Genomic DNA, 20000 nt, shown 5'->3' with positions numbered 1-20000 from the left:
ATAAATTTAATTTTAATATTTTTTTAATAAATTTACTTTTTTGATTTGTTCTAAATTTACTTTTTTGATTTGTTCTAAATTTACTTTTTAATTTGTCATAAGTTTACTTTTTTAATTTGTGATAAATTTTTTTTAATTTTTGTAACAAATCTATTTTTAATTAGTCATAAACTTTATTTTTGTAATTTATTTTTTTAATTTGTATATACTGTTCTTTAATAACTTCACCTTATCCTCCACCCCTTAGGGGCGGCGCCCCTAGAGGGGTGGGGGAGCCCCCATGTTCTGCATAGTAGGTCGTATGACCTACTATGCAGGTTCTTGGGTGGTTTTTCTTTCAGGTTTTAAGTGGAGACTTAATCTATTGCTTAGTTTTCTTGTGAGTTCAGATAGGTATTAGGTGTTAAAATGTGCTTGGCTACCTCCCGCTCAGTTAAGTTTGCAGTTAAGCTTCGTAAGGTTCGAGGAATTTAAGAATGTTTATGCCATCGAACGGCAATATTCAGCATTATAACTAATTAAATTTATGTACAGGTCTGGCGTCTTGGTATGTTTTACTTTAGAATTTTAGCTTCCTGAAAATGGTTTAAGTTTGTGGTTAGGTTAAGCCAGTTAAGTTTTGGCCAATATTCGTAAAGGTTTTGTCCGAATTTAAATTTTTAAGCTCATAGTTGGCGTTAGGCTTAATAGAATTTTCAGAGGATTCGTACTTGGTATTTCCTTTCTCGCAACCGAAAATTTCTGGTTATAGGAGTTATAGGAAGCTCCCTGAATGTACGGGTCATTTACGATAATAAGGCTTGCTTACCCAATAACTAATCTCTTGAAAATCATCAAAACCATGCTAAATTTTCCCCAGACAGATTGTCCACAGCAATGTTTGGATTTCTGCTGTTAGCAGATGGAATTAGTTTTTAGTTTGTCAGGAACTCATAGCTAGGAACTTTCAGCTCCTGTTAGCAGAAAGCACGAAAGCGATTTTTTTTTAGTTGAAAGTTTGGAAATTGATTCTAGGGCAACTGATACCAGGAAAACTCGTTCCCGTAAGACTCGTTCCCGTAAAACTGATATATATATATAGGACAACTGATATATATATATAGGACAACTGATATATATATAGGACAACTGATATATATATAGGACAACTGATATATATATAGGACAACTGATATATATATAGGACAACTGATAACAGGTATTTTCACTTAAAAAGATAACCCACCTAAAATAGTTATTGATAAAGTAAATAGGCTAGTTTTTAGTTTATAGGACAACAGTGATCATTTAACTCATTAATTATTGACTGGCATCCTATAAATTTCATAGATCAAGCTAGTCAGTGTTCGTCCAGCTAACAACTCTCGAACGGTCGTCATAGCTTTTTAACAAAATTTTTTTGTCAACTTTTCAATAGTTTTAAATTTTCTTTAGCCCTCACAATGTCATATATAAAATCTTAGCGAGGAGCTAATAAGCTTGTGGATGCTAACTGCGTATATAATTTTCAGACAGAATGCAGATAAATCAAGAAAAGTATGGATGGCTGTGAAGTAAAGACGTGCAGAGCGCGTTCAGACGATGGCTGAGGAGAGGACCCTTTAGAAGTAGTATCTTCAACAGGGGAACACTTTCATTGAAAGCGCTGATGTGAATAAAATGAAATCGAGGATTGTCCTCGGGTTCTATGAAAGCCAAAGCCTTGTCTTCATCACAAGAGACCGCGAGAGTTTACTGCAATAGAATGTTCTTTCCTACAAGAAGAGGCGTTGGCTGAACTGCCAGCAACATCAAATTTACCACGAAGTATTTGACTGCGGCGACAGCTGGATAGCAGTCCCCCTCCCCCCTTCCATCAGAAAAGGTGGTTTTGATATCCCGCTATTGTACTGCAAATGTGAATCGGGGGAATCATTTATGCAGTATGATACTGGCGTAGAAGATGAGGGAAGAATAGGTAATTTTCGCCTCATCAACAGGTCTGGATCTTGCTAAAATTCGTGACTGGGCTGGGGATGAGACATTGAAAGTTTGTCCATCTAGATATTACCAGTTATATACAATTGGCATTCAAATAGGTAATTTGAATGTACCTCGTGTTTTCGCATTACCCAACAAGCGGCAATCAACTTATGATCGGTTGTTTTCTCAGTTACTCCTATTCAGCTTACAAGGTAGATGATGGACTTGGAAAAAGACCCCATGAATAAATAGCCTTATTTCAAGGTTTCCTGACAGAGGTAACTCCTTGTTTATTTCATTTTTCTCAAAACCTCTACCGAAAACATGTCGAGCCAGGTCATGAAGTCCAATATAATACAGATGAAGTATTTCGTCTAAAGATAAAGTGCTTTCCAGCACTTGCTTTTTTACCAGTGACTGATGTTGCTGTTGCAGACAGAGAACTGTTCGGCGACGATAGTTTGCCACAAGAATTTGTTGTATTTTGAAGAGGAAGAGGCACTAAAAGACGTCGTCTGGCTCCTCCAATATTTTCAATTGAAATATGGAATATTTCAGACTTCAACTGGCATGACTATAACTAATAATAGCCTTGAAGGTTTTCATAACGCCTTACAAAATTGTTTCATGCCAACATCCGAATATCTGGAAATTAATATACACTAAAGCCGGAGGCGTTTTTGGCGCAGAAAAAGAAGATTGATTTGGAACGGGGAGTGCAAATAATCTCAAAACAGGTTTACAAAGAGTGCAACAAGCGACTGATAACTTCACTTGAAAAGTGGGATCCTTGCCAGAAAATGTCTGTCTTAAAAGCTGTGGCATATAATCTGCACTAAGTTCCAGTTTTAGGAAATTCTTATATTGAGACGTTAATGTTTTTAGTTTTCTTTATCCCCAAAAATAAAGGTTTTCTTTTAATATTTGTTGGTTTATTCTTTCTTGACTTTTCTTTCAAAATTAAATCTTTTTCACTTTATACCTGTTATGAGTTGTCCTATATACCAGTTGCCCTAGATATGATAGGTTTGTAAGCTAGGTTCCTCGGATATTCTGCATTCGTAAACCTACCATTTGCCTTGTTATATAATTTTTTTTTTTAATTATATAATGGGTCTTTAGTTTTCAGTTCTTGACTACTTCCTCGGTATTTTTATAGGGGAAAACAAAGTATGTGCAATCTGGTTTATCATCCATATAATTACAGATGTTGAAGGTAAAAACTGGTAGACTGTTTAACACTATTCCCATGTGACATGCAGGCCTATATCAAATTTTAAACGAAAGCAAATTAATGTAAACCTCCCTCATGGACTTGTTGAAAATTCCGTTTGTTCAACATTTATAGTGGAAATGTGGTTTGGGCATTTGGTTGTGACAACTCAAATGCCCTTAGCTCATTTGTGGGACAACGAGTTGAGATCTGACTCCATACTAATGAATAAATGTATAGTACCAAGTGTATTAGGAAAAAAATTGTAAATTACATAATTTTACTACTTGAGAACAATGTGTAATTAGAAGGTAAAACTAAATATCAAATTGTTTCATGGAGCTAGTACAAAGAAATTTTTCCATTCATTGGTATGAAAATTTGATAATGTGATGGTCAGCTACGCTTCCATGGACAAAGGTCTTAAGCTACGTGGCTAATATAGGGTTTAACGCAGGTGACAAGAATTTTGAGTTAAACATTATAAAAGAATTATAAAAAAATTCTGAAAAGCCTGTCGTACGCATTTTGAAATACTGAAGTTAAATTGAGTTGTTTAAAACAAAATGCGCTGCGAATTTTTTGCAAAGATAAAGCGACAAGGCAGGGTTTTAAAGGGGAAAGACGAAACATGGACGATATTGCGGGAACTGAGACATGGCAAATCAGATTTCAAATCTGGTTGACAACACAACAGCTTGCGAGATGCAAATTTTCTTTTAGACTGACACCATTGCAATAAAGGAAAATTTGGTTTTCAAAGTAATTTGTTTTAACGATTTGCGTTTAATTTAGGTCACTTTTACGATTCTGAATAACCTTTACAGGTCCCAGTTAACAGCCCTCTGCAGGCGAATCGATTTCATTCAAAACACTTTTCTTTGCTATAAAGACTTCACACCGAGTTTATCATAGCAAAGCTCGACCGTGTGGACGGTTTATAGGGCGAATTTTTTTAAAGACCATTTATTTCACAACAAATCTGGTTGACCATTAAGATGCAAATTTTCTTTAACCAAAAACATTTAATAATTTGTTATAACGATTTCCGTTTAACAGGTCACTTCGATTCTGAATACCCTCACAGGTCCGAGCACAAATTTCATATTCCATTCAAATTAATACGTCACTGGTATAGGGTAATGACCATTTATTTTCACAACTATCCATGAAACTCCCGTAAGGGGTAGTTCCGTTAGTGCATCTCACGCGGTGCACTGTAGGCATCAAATAAGGCTCTTTGCAGCGACCCTTCGTCCCCTAGCTACAACTCCTTTCATTTCTTTTACTGTACCTACGTTCGTATTCTCTTACATCTTTCTTTCCATCCTCTCCAATCAATTGTTTCATAGTGCAACTGCGAGGTTTTAACCCCTGTTAAACCTTTCAAACCTTCTTACTGAGAGTCAATTTCCGTTCCACCGCTGAATGACCTCATAGGTGCCATCGTTTGGCCTCGGGCCTAAATTCTAAATTCCAATTCCAAATCAACAAGCATAAAGCTATAGATGAGTGAACAGCAATATACGTGATTGTGCATGACACTTGGGAATGAGGGTTTGTGTTTATAGTTCAGGGAATGAAAACCTCCTGGAAGGGGAGCCGTGTGACCTCATGGCATCTAGGCCCCGTAGGGGGATGGTGCTGTCAGTAACAAAGACCGACATTTTTCCTATACACCCTGTACGTGATCTACATGACTCGGAAAGCCAAATAAGTTTTCTATATATATGACTTTGGTGCTTCTCAAGATCTCTTGAAAAATTACTAAGCTGAAACAGCCTGTTATTAAAAGTAATAATTTTGAAAAACCTCCTTCCAAACATTACAATTTTTGGGCATATTTTCGTATGTTGATGAATAGATGATTCATTTCTTAATTTCAGCACAATGGGAAAACCCTCTCTCTCTCTCTCTCTCTCTCTCTCTCTCTCTCTCTCTCTCTCTCTCTCTCTCTCTCTCTCTGCCATAAGGTGAGGATGTAGAATTTAATGAACATAAAAGGAATTATTGAGCCCTTTGACACTGGGGAAGGAAATTGCTACAGGCCCTCTTGTAGGGGAACTGATGTGTAAATTAGCGCCGAAATATCGTTCAGGCAAGTAAAGTGAAATTTAGAGCACCATGAAATGGCACATTCTGGAGAGATATGGCCCCCTTTTTTTCATTCAACAGTCCAGGAAGGGTTATGGTTTTCAACAGTCCAGGAAGGGTTATGGTTTTTTTAATTTTGGTTTGAGACTACAAATTCACAATGTTTGCTATGGAAATTAACGTTATGGTTTTTCTTTTTACTTCGTTCGCCTCACTTTCTGAACATACAGTAAGTTTAAGTTGGAGAAGCAGTGTTACCCTTTGCGTTTTGGTTTGGAGTACAAATACTGCCACTGCCAGGCAATGTTTGCTATGGAAATTAACGTTGAAAGGAGAGAGAGAGAGAGAGAGAGAGAGAGAGAGAGAGAGAGAGAGAGAGAGAGAGAGAGAGAGAGAGAGAGAGAAGCTGATGAAAGGAGCTGACTGACCAGGTGAATGGAACTCCGGAGCAGTAATAGTAGTAGTGGCAGTGATAGGGATGTTGCCTTTGAAACGGCTCCCCTGCTCGTTCTATTTTTGTCATTGGCTGTGCTATGATGGGAACTCCAGAGTAATCAGTGTCCCAGGGGAGCCTCAGCCACCTCCCTGGCTCTCTAGATGAGAGAAAAAATGCCCACCAAGACGCCAAACCTCAGCTTAGAGGAGGCCTGTCCGCCGGAACAAAGAAACTCAATTTGGATCTCGTCTATAATCCCCTTTATCTCATTAGACTTTTTTTTTCAGGAGTCTTGGGAAATGGAGGAGTAAGGAAAAGGGAATAGAAGTGGGGAAAAGTGAATAGATAAGGTAGATGGACCATACTATACATTTTGACTGAGTCCTGATCAGTAATGTACGTTATCAAAAAGGGTCCACATTAAGATGTAGTACTGGTTACTAATGCCTTCTATTATGTCTGTCTGTCTGTCTGTCTGTCTCTCTGTCACAACTGTCATGTAAATCTCAGCAGTCAACCTGTCTGTCTATCTGTCTGTCTCTGCATTAACTCTCAGCAGTCAACCATCTCTCTCTCTCTCTCTCTCTCTCTCTCTCTCTCTCTCACACACACACACACACGCACACACATCCATGCAATCAAATTCCAGTTCAAGAATCCCCACCTGCTACCAATCGACTTATTCAAGCGGGCCATTTCCCCTTGCATTCTCTGTATAGTATATTCGAACTGAACAACATTGACGTTAGACACTTTTCTATCAGCCATCAATATGTACACGCAGAGGGGAACATGGACGAAGTGATTCCTTATCGATATCATTGACAATTATCTAAATGATGTGGCAATCTTAATTAAGCATTTTACCATCTATTTTACAAGATAAATATAGTATTACTAAGATTATCTCATTGCAGGGTCAAGTTACAAAAAAAATAAACAATTATAAAGGGGGCATTGTATACCCAATTCCTTTCGAGCACTTCGGCAGCCAGCCAAAGGTTGGAAGCAGGTCCTGAGTCTTATATTTGAGGACGTAACGCCAGCAGTCTCGGCCGTAATTGGAGACCGAAATCTCCGGTACAATGGGCAGCTTGGCATTTAGAGCCTATACCCACATGCAATTTCAGTTAATGCTTCTGGCCTTCGCTTTTGTTTGCTTTGGATGCGTCGTTGGATTTACAGGTGCTTACAGATTTACCTCAGCTGGCTTTGGGGACAAACTGCAGCCGGTAAAGATGAAACGACCCAAGTAGGATATTGGGCGGGACGGCAATATTAGCGTAGATTAGTTTTGACATCCTGATGATGAGATTCACATCGACATCCAGCGTTATATTAAATTGGGCTCCATTGCGTTTATATCGTGAGCTGTTTGGAGCAGAGTACAAAGGCACTTGGGATTGTTAAATGATATTGAAAATTAAAATGGGCTCTCGTTGTAATATATAAAAAAAAACGATGTACAAAAAATTTCATGTATGGCAGAAAGCCATCAAATCTTGAGTACGCCGCTGAAAAAAAAAAAAAATCATCCCAACATGATTTCGAAGTTTTGTACATGAAAATCAATCCCGGTTGTTATGTTTTATTCAATGAATCTGTCTAACTTTTGAAAAAATCAATCTTATGTCTATAAAAAAACAATCTGTAATGGGGCTCATTAATCTTTGGAACTCGAAAATTCCTATCAAACTCCATCTTTGTTCATAAAACTAGCATTATTTTTCCATGAGTAGATGAACAGAATTACTCATTGTTATGGGGCCATTAATTCCCTCGACTCATTCTCTCGAGAGACGCGCTGGGCCGTGTTCCTCAAATATTCATCTTCACATTCTTTCGCGTCTCTCTAAAACGTGGACTCACCCACGCGGATTACTCCTACCATTAATCAGGATCTTAAAGGCGCATGCGCTGTGGAGGGGGAGGGGGTAGGGGAGGGAAGGTCTCCTGCTGACTGTGGTGTCTTTTGTACAAACCTCTGAAGAAGAATCTTCGTCAAATTCTGCATCGCAACTTTAAGTATTTCTATCTGAAGGAAATCTGTTTAGAAATAGAAATAGTGGTATTCTTTTGATATGTCTAGATTTAAGATTTTATTAATTTTTGACTGATTGCTTACTTCACTGATGTCATTAAAGCGACCTTATTTCAAGAAAATGGTGAAATATGGTTAACAAAGGAGGTCATTTAGGTAATCCGATTATTGTTAAGCAATAGAAAAAGATATTCACAAGCAGGAAAGATGATTAGCGAATTCCCAGAGACTGCATTTCTTAATTCTAAACAATACTACAACAGAAAAGCTTACAGCCATTTTGTAACCTGTTAGAGTTTTACCAAAACTTACAAGACAAGAAATTCTCTCTTCATTCATCTTATGAAATATCATTTGATTAAACAGTAAACCTGAACAGCAAACCATAGACTTTCAGCCATGTTAGGTAGCATTTCAGCACAAATTCTAACTATAATCATGAAAAATTCACTGCAAAAAAATATAGAAAATTAAAATCTGCAATACGTCATTTGGTAATTTTCACAGATATCTTTTTCCCTGAACCAAAATCAGTGCTAGGATGAAGTCCCATATAAAGTTAGGGAAGGAATTGCAGGTTTTTCAAAATATTGCTGAGTCCCTTTCCGTTAAGGCCATAACTTCCTCCGAACGAATGGGAAGATGCAACGGTTCGATGTGCTTTTGTTTTTGCAACAGGAACGGCGAGATATAAACTCGGCGCAAGGCAGACTGAAGTCTGGGGCTTACCTGCTCGTTTTTCCTGGTTGTGGCACATGCAAAAGCATTCTGTATATGTACTGTAGTTTCTTTCAGAGTTATACTGCTATGGGGTTGTATGGAGAATTGTGCTGTTAAGAACACTTATCACGTATTATAAATGTTATGTCCCCTTCGAAATACAGATTATTACCGAACGATTTGCGATGGAAACAAGCTAAAATATCCTGTATGCGTGGTCTCTTTGAGAGTGAAATTGCTATGGGGTTGTATGTTGATTTATACTTTTCTGAACACTTATCACGTATTAAAAATATTATTGCCCGTTCGAAATAAAAGTTATTACCGAACGATTTACAATAAAAACAAGTAAACATCATATTACCTATCAAATCTGACCATTTCACGAGAGATTTAAAAATACTCTGTTATGAAAACTAAGAGTGAAAGGCTTTTATTCACAGAAAAAACTGTTATTCAGTGAAGGAAATATGAAAAAGGCTCATTCATCTAATCATTTCACCAACACTAGCCAATCAGGCATTCAGATTTTAAGGAATCTTCTTGTCTCACTATGGAAGAGTTCAATTATTTCTATTTTCTGTTCGTCGAAAGTGAAAGACCTAAAATTTATTTATCAAAATTTAGTAATATATATATATTTTTTAATAAGTGATCTCTTCTTTCTGTATTTCCCATTACTTTCTGTTACTTCTTTCTAATGAACACCATAATATTCTTTGGAAGCTTGAATTTCAAGTCAATGGCCCCTTTGGTGGGCTTCTTCCGTATGAATACGGTCCATCTTCTGAATAATAATAATAATAATAATAATAATAATAATAATAATAATAATAATAATAATAATAATAATAATATGATTATTATTATTATTATTATTATTATTATTATTATTATTATTATTATTATAAGCAAAATGTGATTTGAAATAATATAATGCAAAAATAGATGTATTTTTTTTACCCTCCTCCCACACAGCCTGATGAAAATGTTTTCGACTGTCAATGGATCGAATGAATCAAGGTAAAGCCTCAATTTGAATTTGGGGATATTCGAATAAATCCTGATTTATTTCTGTATATTTCGTCATTTCCATCAGTTGGTCGTTTGGAAAAAATGGCCATATTTTACAAAAACAATAGCAATGAATATTTACATATATATATATATATATATATATATATATATATATTTGCATATAAATATATTTTAAATTGTAAAACACTATAAAAAGATATGTACTTTTTACCCTCCTCCCACTCAGCCTGATAAAATCTCTCTGTCTGGATCTGAATCATAAAGGCTCTCTCTCTATGTCTCTCTCTCTCTCTGTCCATCAGTTGATCGTTTGAGAAAAACCATGCATTGCATTTTCCATAAGCTGAATTAGGTAATGTGATTCAGAAACCTAATGACCTGAAAAGGAGAGAGGGAGCAAAATCAACTCAATGCTTTACCAGATCTAGGCGATGCAGTATATACGTAGCAGTTCATTTCTCTCTCTCCTTGCCCTCTCTCTCTCTCTCTGCAGTTCCTAAAAACGTAGAGGAAAACCAGAGAGAGAGAGAAGAGAGAGAGAGAGAGAGAGAGAGAGAGAGAGAGAGAATCAGAGAGAGAGAAGTCTAGGCGATGTAGTAGTGAAAGACAAATTATATATATATATATATATAAATATATATATATATATATATATATATATATATATATATATATATATATATATATATATATATATATATATATATATATATATATATATATATATATATATATATATATATAGAGAGAGAGAGAGAGAGAGAGAGAGAGAGAGAGAGAGAGAGAGAGAGAGAGTTTGTAATCTTCATGTTCTGAGTTCTACCTCCACTGTCAGCTTCTCTTTGTAATCCAATTCACCCTTACAACGCCTTTTCATATCTTGTTCCTTTGCTTGTTAACCGAAAAAATTTTGCATTAACTGAAGACTTCGCAAGGAAACTGATAAAAAAAATTCGCAAGCACTAGAAATTTGAAACATTCAGTAGGTCACACATCACTATTCAATTTATCGAGTATGTAAACTGATATTTATCTTAGTTTAGGTCTGCGTTTTAACTTGACGCGAATTTGTCACGTTAAATAATAAGCCAATGACCTATTTACATCCAGAATGCTGTGCGAGCTATTTATTCGTACTAGCTAACACTAAAGAAAGAAGTAAGTGTCTGTGTTTGCACTGCGTTATTTAGAGACATCCTTCAGCGTTCTCGATATGGAAAAAAGATGTTTTTCCTCTAAATGAAGAATTTCTTATTTCCTTGACATCCCGTTCGGCCTATTTTGAAATTTCATTTCGCCTTAACAAGCAATCAGCCCTCTTATATTCTTCCTTGCAGTTACCACTATCAATAACAATAACGGCTACATTGTCTGTCATTTATTACGTAACACTATTTCTTTAGCAACGTCAAAATTAATGAGAGACTTAAATCGCTTAATAAGATTCATAAAGGCCTCTATATCGTAATGAGCGCGTCTAATTAAAGATAATGAGACCGCGTTACGCTAATGGACATTTCTATCCCTCATAAGCCAAGAATTAATCTGAACTGGGTCAGGATAACTCATCTAATATGAGCATTGTCTGAGGTTAATGGTTTGTAGAAGACTTCCTGCATTGCATCAACTTGGTCTTTTTATTGGGAAAACCTCGTTTTCGTCATTTTAGCCCAAAAAAAGGTATCAGTTATGCCCAAAAAGGATGAATTATTCACGATTTTAAAATTTCGTACAGGGACAGGCATGAATAGTTTCATATTGGGTGTTTTTTCATAAAGCAGTCTTCCCTAGCTGCAGGCTTGTTCCATATGGATAGGGGTTTATCTTCTGAATAATAATAATAATAATAATAATAATAATAATAATAATAATAATAATAATAATAATAATAATAATAATAATAATAATATGAGGTGAGGCTAGCTCCAGAGTATTTGAAAACAACACACGGTCACTGTCCTACTCATATTTTAATAATAATAATAATAATAATAATAATAATAATAATAATAATAATAATAATAATAATAATAATAATAATAATAGGTGAGGCTGGCTCCAGAGTAAATGAAAGTATCACATGGGCACTGCTCTACTCATATTGTAATTGCTGCATCATAAAGAAAACTTGTACAGTAGAACTTACAAAAAATCAGTCACTTCACGCACCTACGCAAAATGATCACGTAGTGAGGCACTAAAAAAAAAAATCAGAAAAGAAGTGAGTGCTGGTACCTGAACATTACCTTAGGATGGCCCAGTGTCTTGGGATTCTATTGCACAGAGAAGCTAGCAGAAGAGCGGGAACGCCTTGGGGGAAATAATGCCCATTAAATGGTGGGAGGGCCTCTCCCCTATTGGGTCCAACAGCTGTCAAGGCAAAGGATCACCTTATAAGCACTTGTGGGGGACCTTTTGTAAATGTACCCTAAGTGGGGAATCAGCCTCGTCTCATAAGACCAAAGGCAGTCACTTTTAGCATAGTGTGAGATTCACGAAATGGAAAGAAGCTCTATCTAGAGCTCCACACCCTGTTCTGATAATCCAAAATAATCAGAGAAGCGATTTGTATTTCGTATTGTCACGAATATTGTACGGTGATGTGGCATAAAAGCTGGGACGTTTATTTTAAGTTTAATGAAATGCTGAGGCTTTCGACGAGAGAATGTCTCTGGAAATGGTAGTGAAAATTCTACCCTGAGATTTATGGCATATATAAATATATATATGCTGTTCGCCCTCGTAACATTTGTCTGTAGTAATATCAGCCTGACCAAGACAGGGAAAAGCCTTTGTCCCACATTGGGAGCGTCTTCAGTTCAAACTTCAATGTCCATTGTAGCAAAGAGCCCAGTAGCATTAGGTATTTAACCCCCGTAAGAAAATTGCCATATCCTACCTTAAGATAGGTGGTCTTAAAGCTTTTTCTACCTGTTCTGCTCGATGGATGTGTTGACAAAATTTCAGACCCCGAGGCATCTATGGCTGCCCCTGTTTGTGACCCAGCACTGGTCAGACAAGGGAGAGAGACTTAACTTATCGCAGAGAGCAGATGTCTTTTTTTTGGTCTCTCCGTCTTTTGTCTATGTACTAAGTGAAGTGGCGAATCACACCCAGAATTTCCGCTCGACAGTTGATGCGCAACAACCTTCGTATAACGGTAAGTCTGATATTGTAGTTCATCCTTCGTCTAAGTACTTTATCTTCCACTGTATTTCCATTTCCTTGTTTCATTCTCCAGCCACCATTTATGGTAGAGGCTTTTACGAAGTCTAGATTAAGCCAAAATATCATATTGTTTAGCTTCAACCAAATGATTCCAGTAAGAGTACTAGACTTAGGGTAAGAAGTCATTTTAATTCTTTATGCAGCCTTGTCGGAATTGTTTGGAAGAGCCGTTGCGATTTTGTATTTAATACCATCTTAAAAGTAGAGATTTTTCCCGTTTATCATAAAGTCTTTATTCCTTGAATATTCTTTGTTAAGGTTAATTACCCTTATCTGGCGACCTTTGGTTAATATAACGACTGTCTTTGAGGTTAATTCGAGGCTTTCAGAGAAAGTTACTCTGTCCTTGGCATGCAGGGCCAGTGAAAAATTACATAAATCAAGTAATAAACTGATTAGCCAAGATGAGAATTATATATATGTATGTATATATGTATATGTATGTATATATATATAATGTATATATATATATATATATATATATATATATATATATATATATATATATATATATATATATATATATATATATATATATATATATATATATATATATATATATATATATATATATATATATATATATATATATATAATATATATATATACATATATATATATATATATATATATATATATATATATATATATATATATGTATATATAATATATCAACTCTCCTCTATGCTGGGAGAAATATATATATATATATATATATTATATATATATACATGTATATATATATATATATATATATATATATATATGTCAGGCATGCAGCCGATAGAAATGGTCTACCCCATATATATATAATATATATAAAGTCCTTCAGATATATAGGCATATATATATATATATATATATATATATAAAAAATATATATATAAATATATATATATAAATATATATATATATATATATATATATATATATATATATATATATATATATATATATATATATATATATATATATATATATATATATATATATATATATATATATATATATATATAGAGAGATATATATATATAAATAACCATAAGTAAGTGTTGACAATGGTGTTGGTATTTCCTCCTTTTCTACTTCCTTTCAATCTATGATTTTTATATATATATATATATATATATATATATATATATTTTTATTTCGCGTCCCTGTCAGGGAAGGTCATTGGATCAGCAGAAGAAAGATAAAAAGTATTCCCCTCCCAATTTTCTTTTTCAATTTTCTTTCCTCTTTTTAATGTCCTTTGGATAAAAGATTGTGGATGGTGTTCCTTTCAAGTTGTTTTCGAAAGACAAAAATTTCATCTTTGGACAGTATGAAGCTCAAAAAGAAATGGGGGAATGACCTTTCCTCTCTCGAAAACTTTTCTCTGAGGAGGGGAGGAACTGATAAAGACCAGTGAGGCGTTCAAAAATGTAACTTTTTGGATATATATATATATATATATATATATATATATATATAATATATATATATATAAAGACCATATATATATATATATATATATATATATATATATATATATGTGTATTGTGTGTGTATGTATATATAATGTATTAGATGTGATTCAGTTTTAAGAATATTGATATTTATGTTAAAAAAATTCACTTAATTGAACATTTTTCGCAATTAACGATATACCTTAAAATGGGAAAGAAAAATTAAAGAAAATCTTGCTCCTTTTTCTGCAGTTATTGCAATGGAAAATTACAAAGGAAAACAAAACATTTTTACTCTTCCAGGCATTTGATATTTTAGAGTCCAATTTTGTTTCATATTCCGTATAATTTCACTCTCTTATTCTTCACAATATTGTGAAATGCATTAAATGCGCACAGGATATTTGATACTGTCTGGAAATCATAATATGTTTTCTCCCGACAGATCATATCTCTATTTTCGCGCAGAGAAGCATAACTAAATATAGCATTTACTCTTTGTACTGAATAATCATGAGACTATTATCCAAGATATTAGCAAATTCGGATTTTTTAATTACTTACATGTTTCCTTAACGTCAAATCACCGTAACAGAATATACGAACTTTGATATTTGATTGGACATTTGCTGTTCGGGGTTAGTAATCATACGAACATTATCCAAGGTATTAGTAAATTCTGAATTTCAAAACTTTTAGATTTGATATAACATTTGCTGTTCGGAATTAATAATCATTTGAATATTATCCAAGATATCTGTAAATTCTGAAAGACTACACGAGCTTTGATATTTGGATTCGACTCTTAAAACAAGAAGATTGCCAGTCAGCGAGCCTTGAAATTCTTTTGAGAGAACTTCCCAAACAAATCGGAAGGCATTTGCTTGCATGCAGAAGAAGGAAAGCCGAGTGACAGGAAAGCAATGCTGCTATTGGATGGCGTTGTCCTGGCAAAGTCTGACAGGAAATAAATAGAGAATTTCTTCCGTAAAAATCTCAGGAAAATCTCGATTTTCTAAGCCAGAAGAAACCTCTGTTCTATAAGGAGTTTTAAACACATACTAAAATAATCATGGAATCAAACGATGTGTCTTGAAGTCATTGTCATGTTGACGAATGTTTGCAAGCAATGTTTAAAATTCGAAATTAAACAGGTTAATTTTTCAATAGGCAAATACTCTTCCCTCATTTAATTATACGTCTTTTATGTTGTCCAGAATCTCTCTCTCTCTCTCTCTCTCTCTCTCTCTCTCTCTCTCACACACACACACACACACACACACACACACACACACACACATATATATATATATATATATATATATATATATATATATATATATATATATATATATATATATATATATATATATATATATATATATATATATATATATATATATGTCATTATTCAAACACATATAATTATGTCAGTATTCACACATATATTATTGACCACATGCCTCCTTATTTGAATAAAATATCCAATTTGATGATAATTCAGGAGCTGATCCAAAAACGCTTTACAGCAGTCCAACAGCGACCAAGACTTCAATCCGAGACTTACATCTACTGTACCTACAAATATGAAAATGTTACCCGGAGAACTGAAGGTTATTGCTATTACTGAATGTACGAGTAATCCTTTCCGGCAGAAGGTCCTACAACAGGCGTGAAGGGCTTTAAAAAGCTAATTCATATTTGTTAAAGCTTACCTTAGACAATGCAGATGAAAGAAGTTACCACTGGATCATCATTTAAGTTGCTGCTTTTATCCCGTAATGAAAATTGTCTGCGCCACCCCACCTAATCTCGGATCTTCAAAGGCGACGAGACGAAAGGGGCTGAGCTGATGTTGGAAATATTTAATTAGTCTACGAAAATGGACGAGGGTCCGGGAGAGAGAGAGAGAGAGAGAGAGAGAGAGAGAGAGAGAGAGAGAGAGAGAGGGAGAGAGAGAGAGATAATGATAGATTAGAAAATGCTAATTCATTATTCGTTGTAACGTAATGCAAGAACCGAAATGATATGTAATCAGAGAGAGAGAGAGAGAGAGAGAGAGAGAGAGAGAGAGAGAGAGAGAGAGAGAGAGAAGATTAATGATAGGAAAACGCTTGTACATTACTATATGTATATATATATATATATATATATATATATATATAATATATATATATATATATATATATATATATATATATATATATATATATATATATATATATATATATATATATATATATATATATATATATATACACTACGATATATTTATGTGTGTGTGTGGTGATAAATGACAAATTCTATAATCTATGCAAACAACGAAATTCCGGACTGAATAACAGAAATGAAAACGACATAATCTATAGGATGATTCTAATCACAGAACTCTAAACAATCAAGTCGAGAGAGATCAAGAAATGATATCAGACAAACGAAAGGAATTTATGTTGGGTTAACCGGCGTCATGAATTAAGAGTGGAGATAAAGGACGGTGATAAAGCCATCGGGGATGAGAAGTGGGAAAGAGTTCGCAAAATGAGTTGTTTTCCTTCCAGATTTATGTTCCAGATAGCATTATGCTTAGAGATAGCGGTGCAATTGCACGTGGAGAGAGAATTGCACATTTTATCTTATCGAGGATTCTTATCTAACCAGGGTGGACATGTACAGAATATAAACATCAAAGATTTACTATTAACTTTCATGCGAAAGACGCCGTATTTGTACATTATATATACAGATAAGCACAAAATTTAGGAATTTCTACGAATTGCATTTGTATTTAGCTTTCATGCTTTTCTTCTTCTTCTTCTTCTTCTTCTTCTTCTTCTTCTTCTTCTTCTTCTTCTTCTTCTTCTTCTTCTTCTTCTTTTCGTTTCCATTCGACCATCAGCCACCAGATGTACACTTCAAAGTGAGTTTTCGCAGAAAGCAAAAGAAAAAAGAAAGCGAGAGAATCTTTTGCTGGCAAAAGAAAGCTGCTGCCAGGTGGCCGCCTTCTCCTCTTTCAGTTTTGGGGAAAAGAAGAAATGGCTGTTATCGCGCAACTCCATTTCTGTTTTGAATGTTTTGGAAAAAGAAAGGTATATTTTTTTATCCTCTCTTCGCACTGTAACTTCATTTTAATTGAAATTCAAAATGGTACAATAATCCGAGTTACCGTACTCGCAGTTGGTTACAAAAGCAAATATTCCCAGACGATTTCATAATTACTAAATGTTTTTTGACAGTTATTAAAAGCTTCCTTCATAACTAATTATTTTCATATATATATATATATATATATATATATATATATATATATATATATATATATATATATATATATATATATATATATATATATATATATATATATATATATATATATATATATATGTATATGTATATATGTATGTATGTGTGTGTGTGTGTGTGTGTATGTTTGCCCAAGGGTGCGAAAGCGTTCACTGTGTAGTAAGACCTATAACTATGATGGATAGCGGAGTTTCCAGGGTCCGATTTGAAAAATTATGCTCCTACTAGACGTGTCAGGAAATGTTTTTCCTTCACAAAGAGAAATATTTCACCGGGTGCTCGTTCTTGTCGGCGGAAAACATATTTTCTTTCTTCAGCCGCACCATTCCAAAAGTTGGGGTGCGTCGGCTTCTTGTATCTAAACGATAACTATAATTTTAGTTTAAAATCTTTTTAAGAAATGTTAACTTCATAAATATGTGGGGTTATCTGTTATGATTTCTTAACGAGAGATGAGCTGGCATTGATTCTGTGACCACGTTCAGTTATTTTAAGTTGCAATAAACTTCAGCCATCCAGCTTTCCACTTCCAGCTCCAGATTTCCTTAATTCCTCACACCGTTGGACTGTGGAACAATCTCCCTGAGGATGTCGTGCAATTAGAGCATCAGAAGTTCAAGTGAAGATGCAATACTTTACTCCGCTAATACAATTCCCCTTGTATTTTAATACTTTATTAATTTCTTAATTTGTATATTTTCTTTTTAATAAGTGATCTCTTCGCTCTGTATTTCCAATTATCTGTTGCTGCTTCTTTCTTATGAATGCCAGATTTTTTTGGAAGCTTGAATTGCAAGTTAATGGCCCCTGCGGTGGGCTTGTTCCATATGAGCAGGGTTCATCTTCTGAATAATAATAATAATAATAATAATAATAATAATAATAATAATAATAATAATAATAATAATAATAATAATAATAATAATAATAATAATTGCGAAAAACATCATATGTCTTTGCTAATTTATCAGACACGCTTCCATGATGGAGGTATGAAATAAGTCATAGACAGGGAGTGTTTATCATTCATAAACCTGATTAGTGTCTGTCCGTAATTTTACATGACCTGTGTGATTTCCAAAGGCCTCTCTTTTGCAAATCTGTTTTCTGAAGACGCTACGCAATCTTCTAAGTGAATTAAGTTTAAACATTTAGCAACACGAAACGACGGGGAATTACGAGCATATGATGACATCCCAGAGTGAAAAGGGAAGTTAGGAACATATATATATATATATATATATATATATATATATATATATATATATATATATATACATATACATACATATATACATACATACATATATATATATATATATATATATATATATATATATATATATATATATATATATATATATATATATATATATATATATATATATATATATATATATATATATATATATATATATATATATATATATATATATATATATATATATATATATATATATATATATGTGTGTCAGTCTACCTACCTATTCTGAAAAGAGGATAACTTGTTCACTTCTTTTCTCAATAGTCAATAAACATATTTGGCCTGATTTTTTTTAAGCTCAGAGAGAGCGGAGAGTTCCAGGAGGAGAAAACATTCTATCGTATTGATTCTGTTTCACTTTACAAACTGAATCGAAGAGGCCACTGGAGTCCCTAAGTTTTATGGGACATCTACAGTAACTTTCCGATTTCGGAATGTTACGTCCAACTTTGTTTTGTGTGTTTGTGTGTGTGTGTGTGTGTGTTTGTGAGTGAGCGTGTGTGTATGTGTGTGTGTTTGAGAGTGAGCGAGTGTGTATGTGTGTGTGTGTGTGTTTGTGAGTGAGAGTGTGTGTGTGTGTGTGTGTGTGTGTGTGTGTGTACGAGTGAGTGTTACTGATTTACGATGTAGATGATTCTACCAGTCACATACACATACATACATATATATATATATATATATATATATATATATATATATATATATATATATATATATATATATATATATATATATATATATATATATATATATAAACAGAAATCCACTTTACTTTAACAAGCAAAAACGTTTTAATCAACTAACTATAAAACCTTACAGTTTTTGGCAATAAAACTGCGACAATGACAAATAAATAGATTAATGAAAGAACTATCCATGACAGAAGAAGATTTGAATAACAGTAAGTAGTCCCTTTTTCTCTTTAAAAACAGCTAATTGGAACTTAGGTAAGACGAGTGTTTGGTCATTTTCCCCGAAATAATAAACTTGGAGTAAACAGAGCAATAAAGTCACCTCAAGCTCCGTTGATCAGGATCCGAATGACCCTCGCAGGAACTGAGATCAGTCGCCCAAGTGACATAATGATTTTGCAATGTCCATTTGCAGTCGGGGAGAGAGAGAGAGAGAGAGAGAGAGAGAGAGAGAGAGAGAGAGAGAGACAGTGAGGGCAGTGCTGGATGGCGGTCAGAGCTCTCTGGGTAATTACTTCAAGTACTTGAGGCAGAGAGAGAGAGAGAGAGAGAGAGAGAGATGCG

The 20000-nt window shown here is 34.1% G+C and overlaps 1 long non-coding RNA gene across 1 annotated transcript in view; it reads left to right on the top strand.

The window, feature by feature from the left end:
- Positions 1–20000, top strand: part of LOC136842129 (uncharacterized) — a 59635-nt gene that overhangs the window by 634 nt on the left and 39001 nt on the right. The window lies entirely within an intron of this gene.

This window comes from Macrobrachium rosenbergii, chromosome 9 (assembly GCF_040412425.1).
Source record: "Macrobrachium rosenbergii isolate ZJJX-2024 chromosome 9, ASM4041242v1, whole genome shotgun sequence".
Lineage (NCBI taxonomy): Eukaryota > Metazoa > Arthropoda > Malacostraca > Decapoda > Palaemonidae > Macrobrachium > Macrobrachium rosenbergii.
The sequence above is the reverse complement of the archived record's forward strand: the minus strand, read 5'-3'. Positions and strand labels throughout refer to the sequence as shown.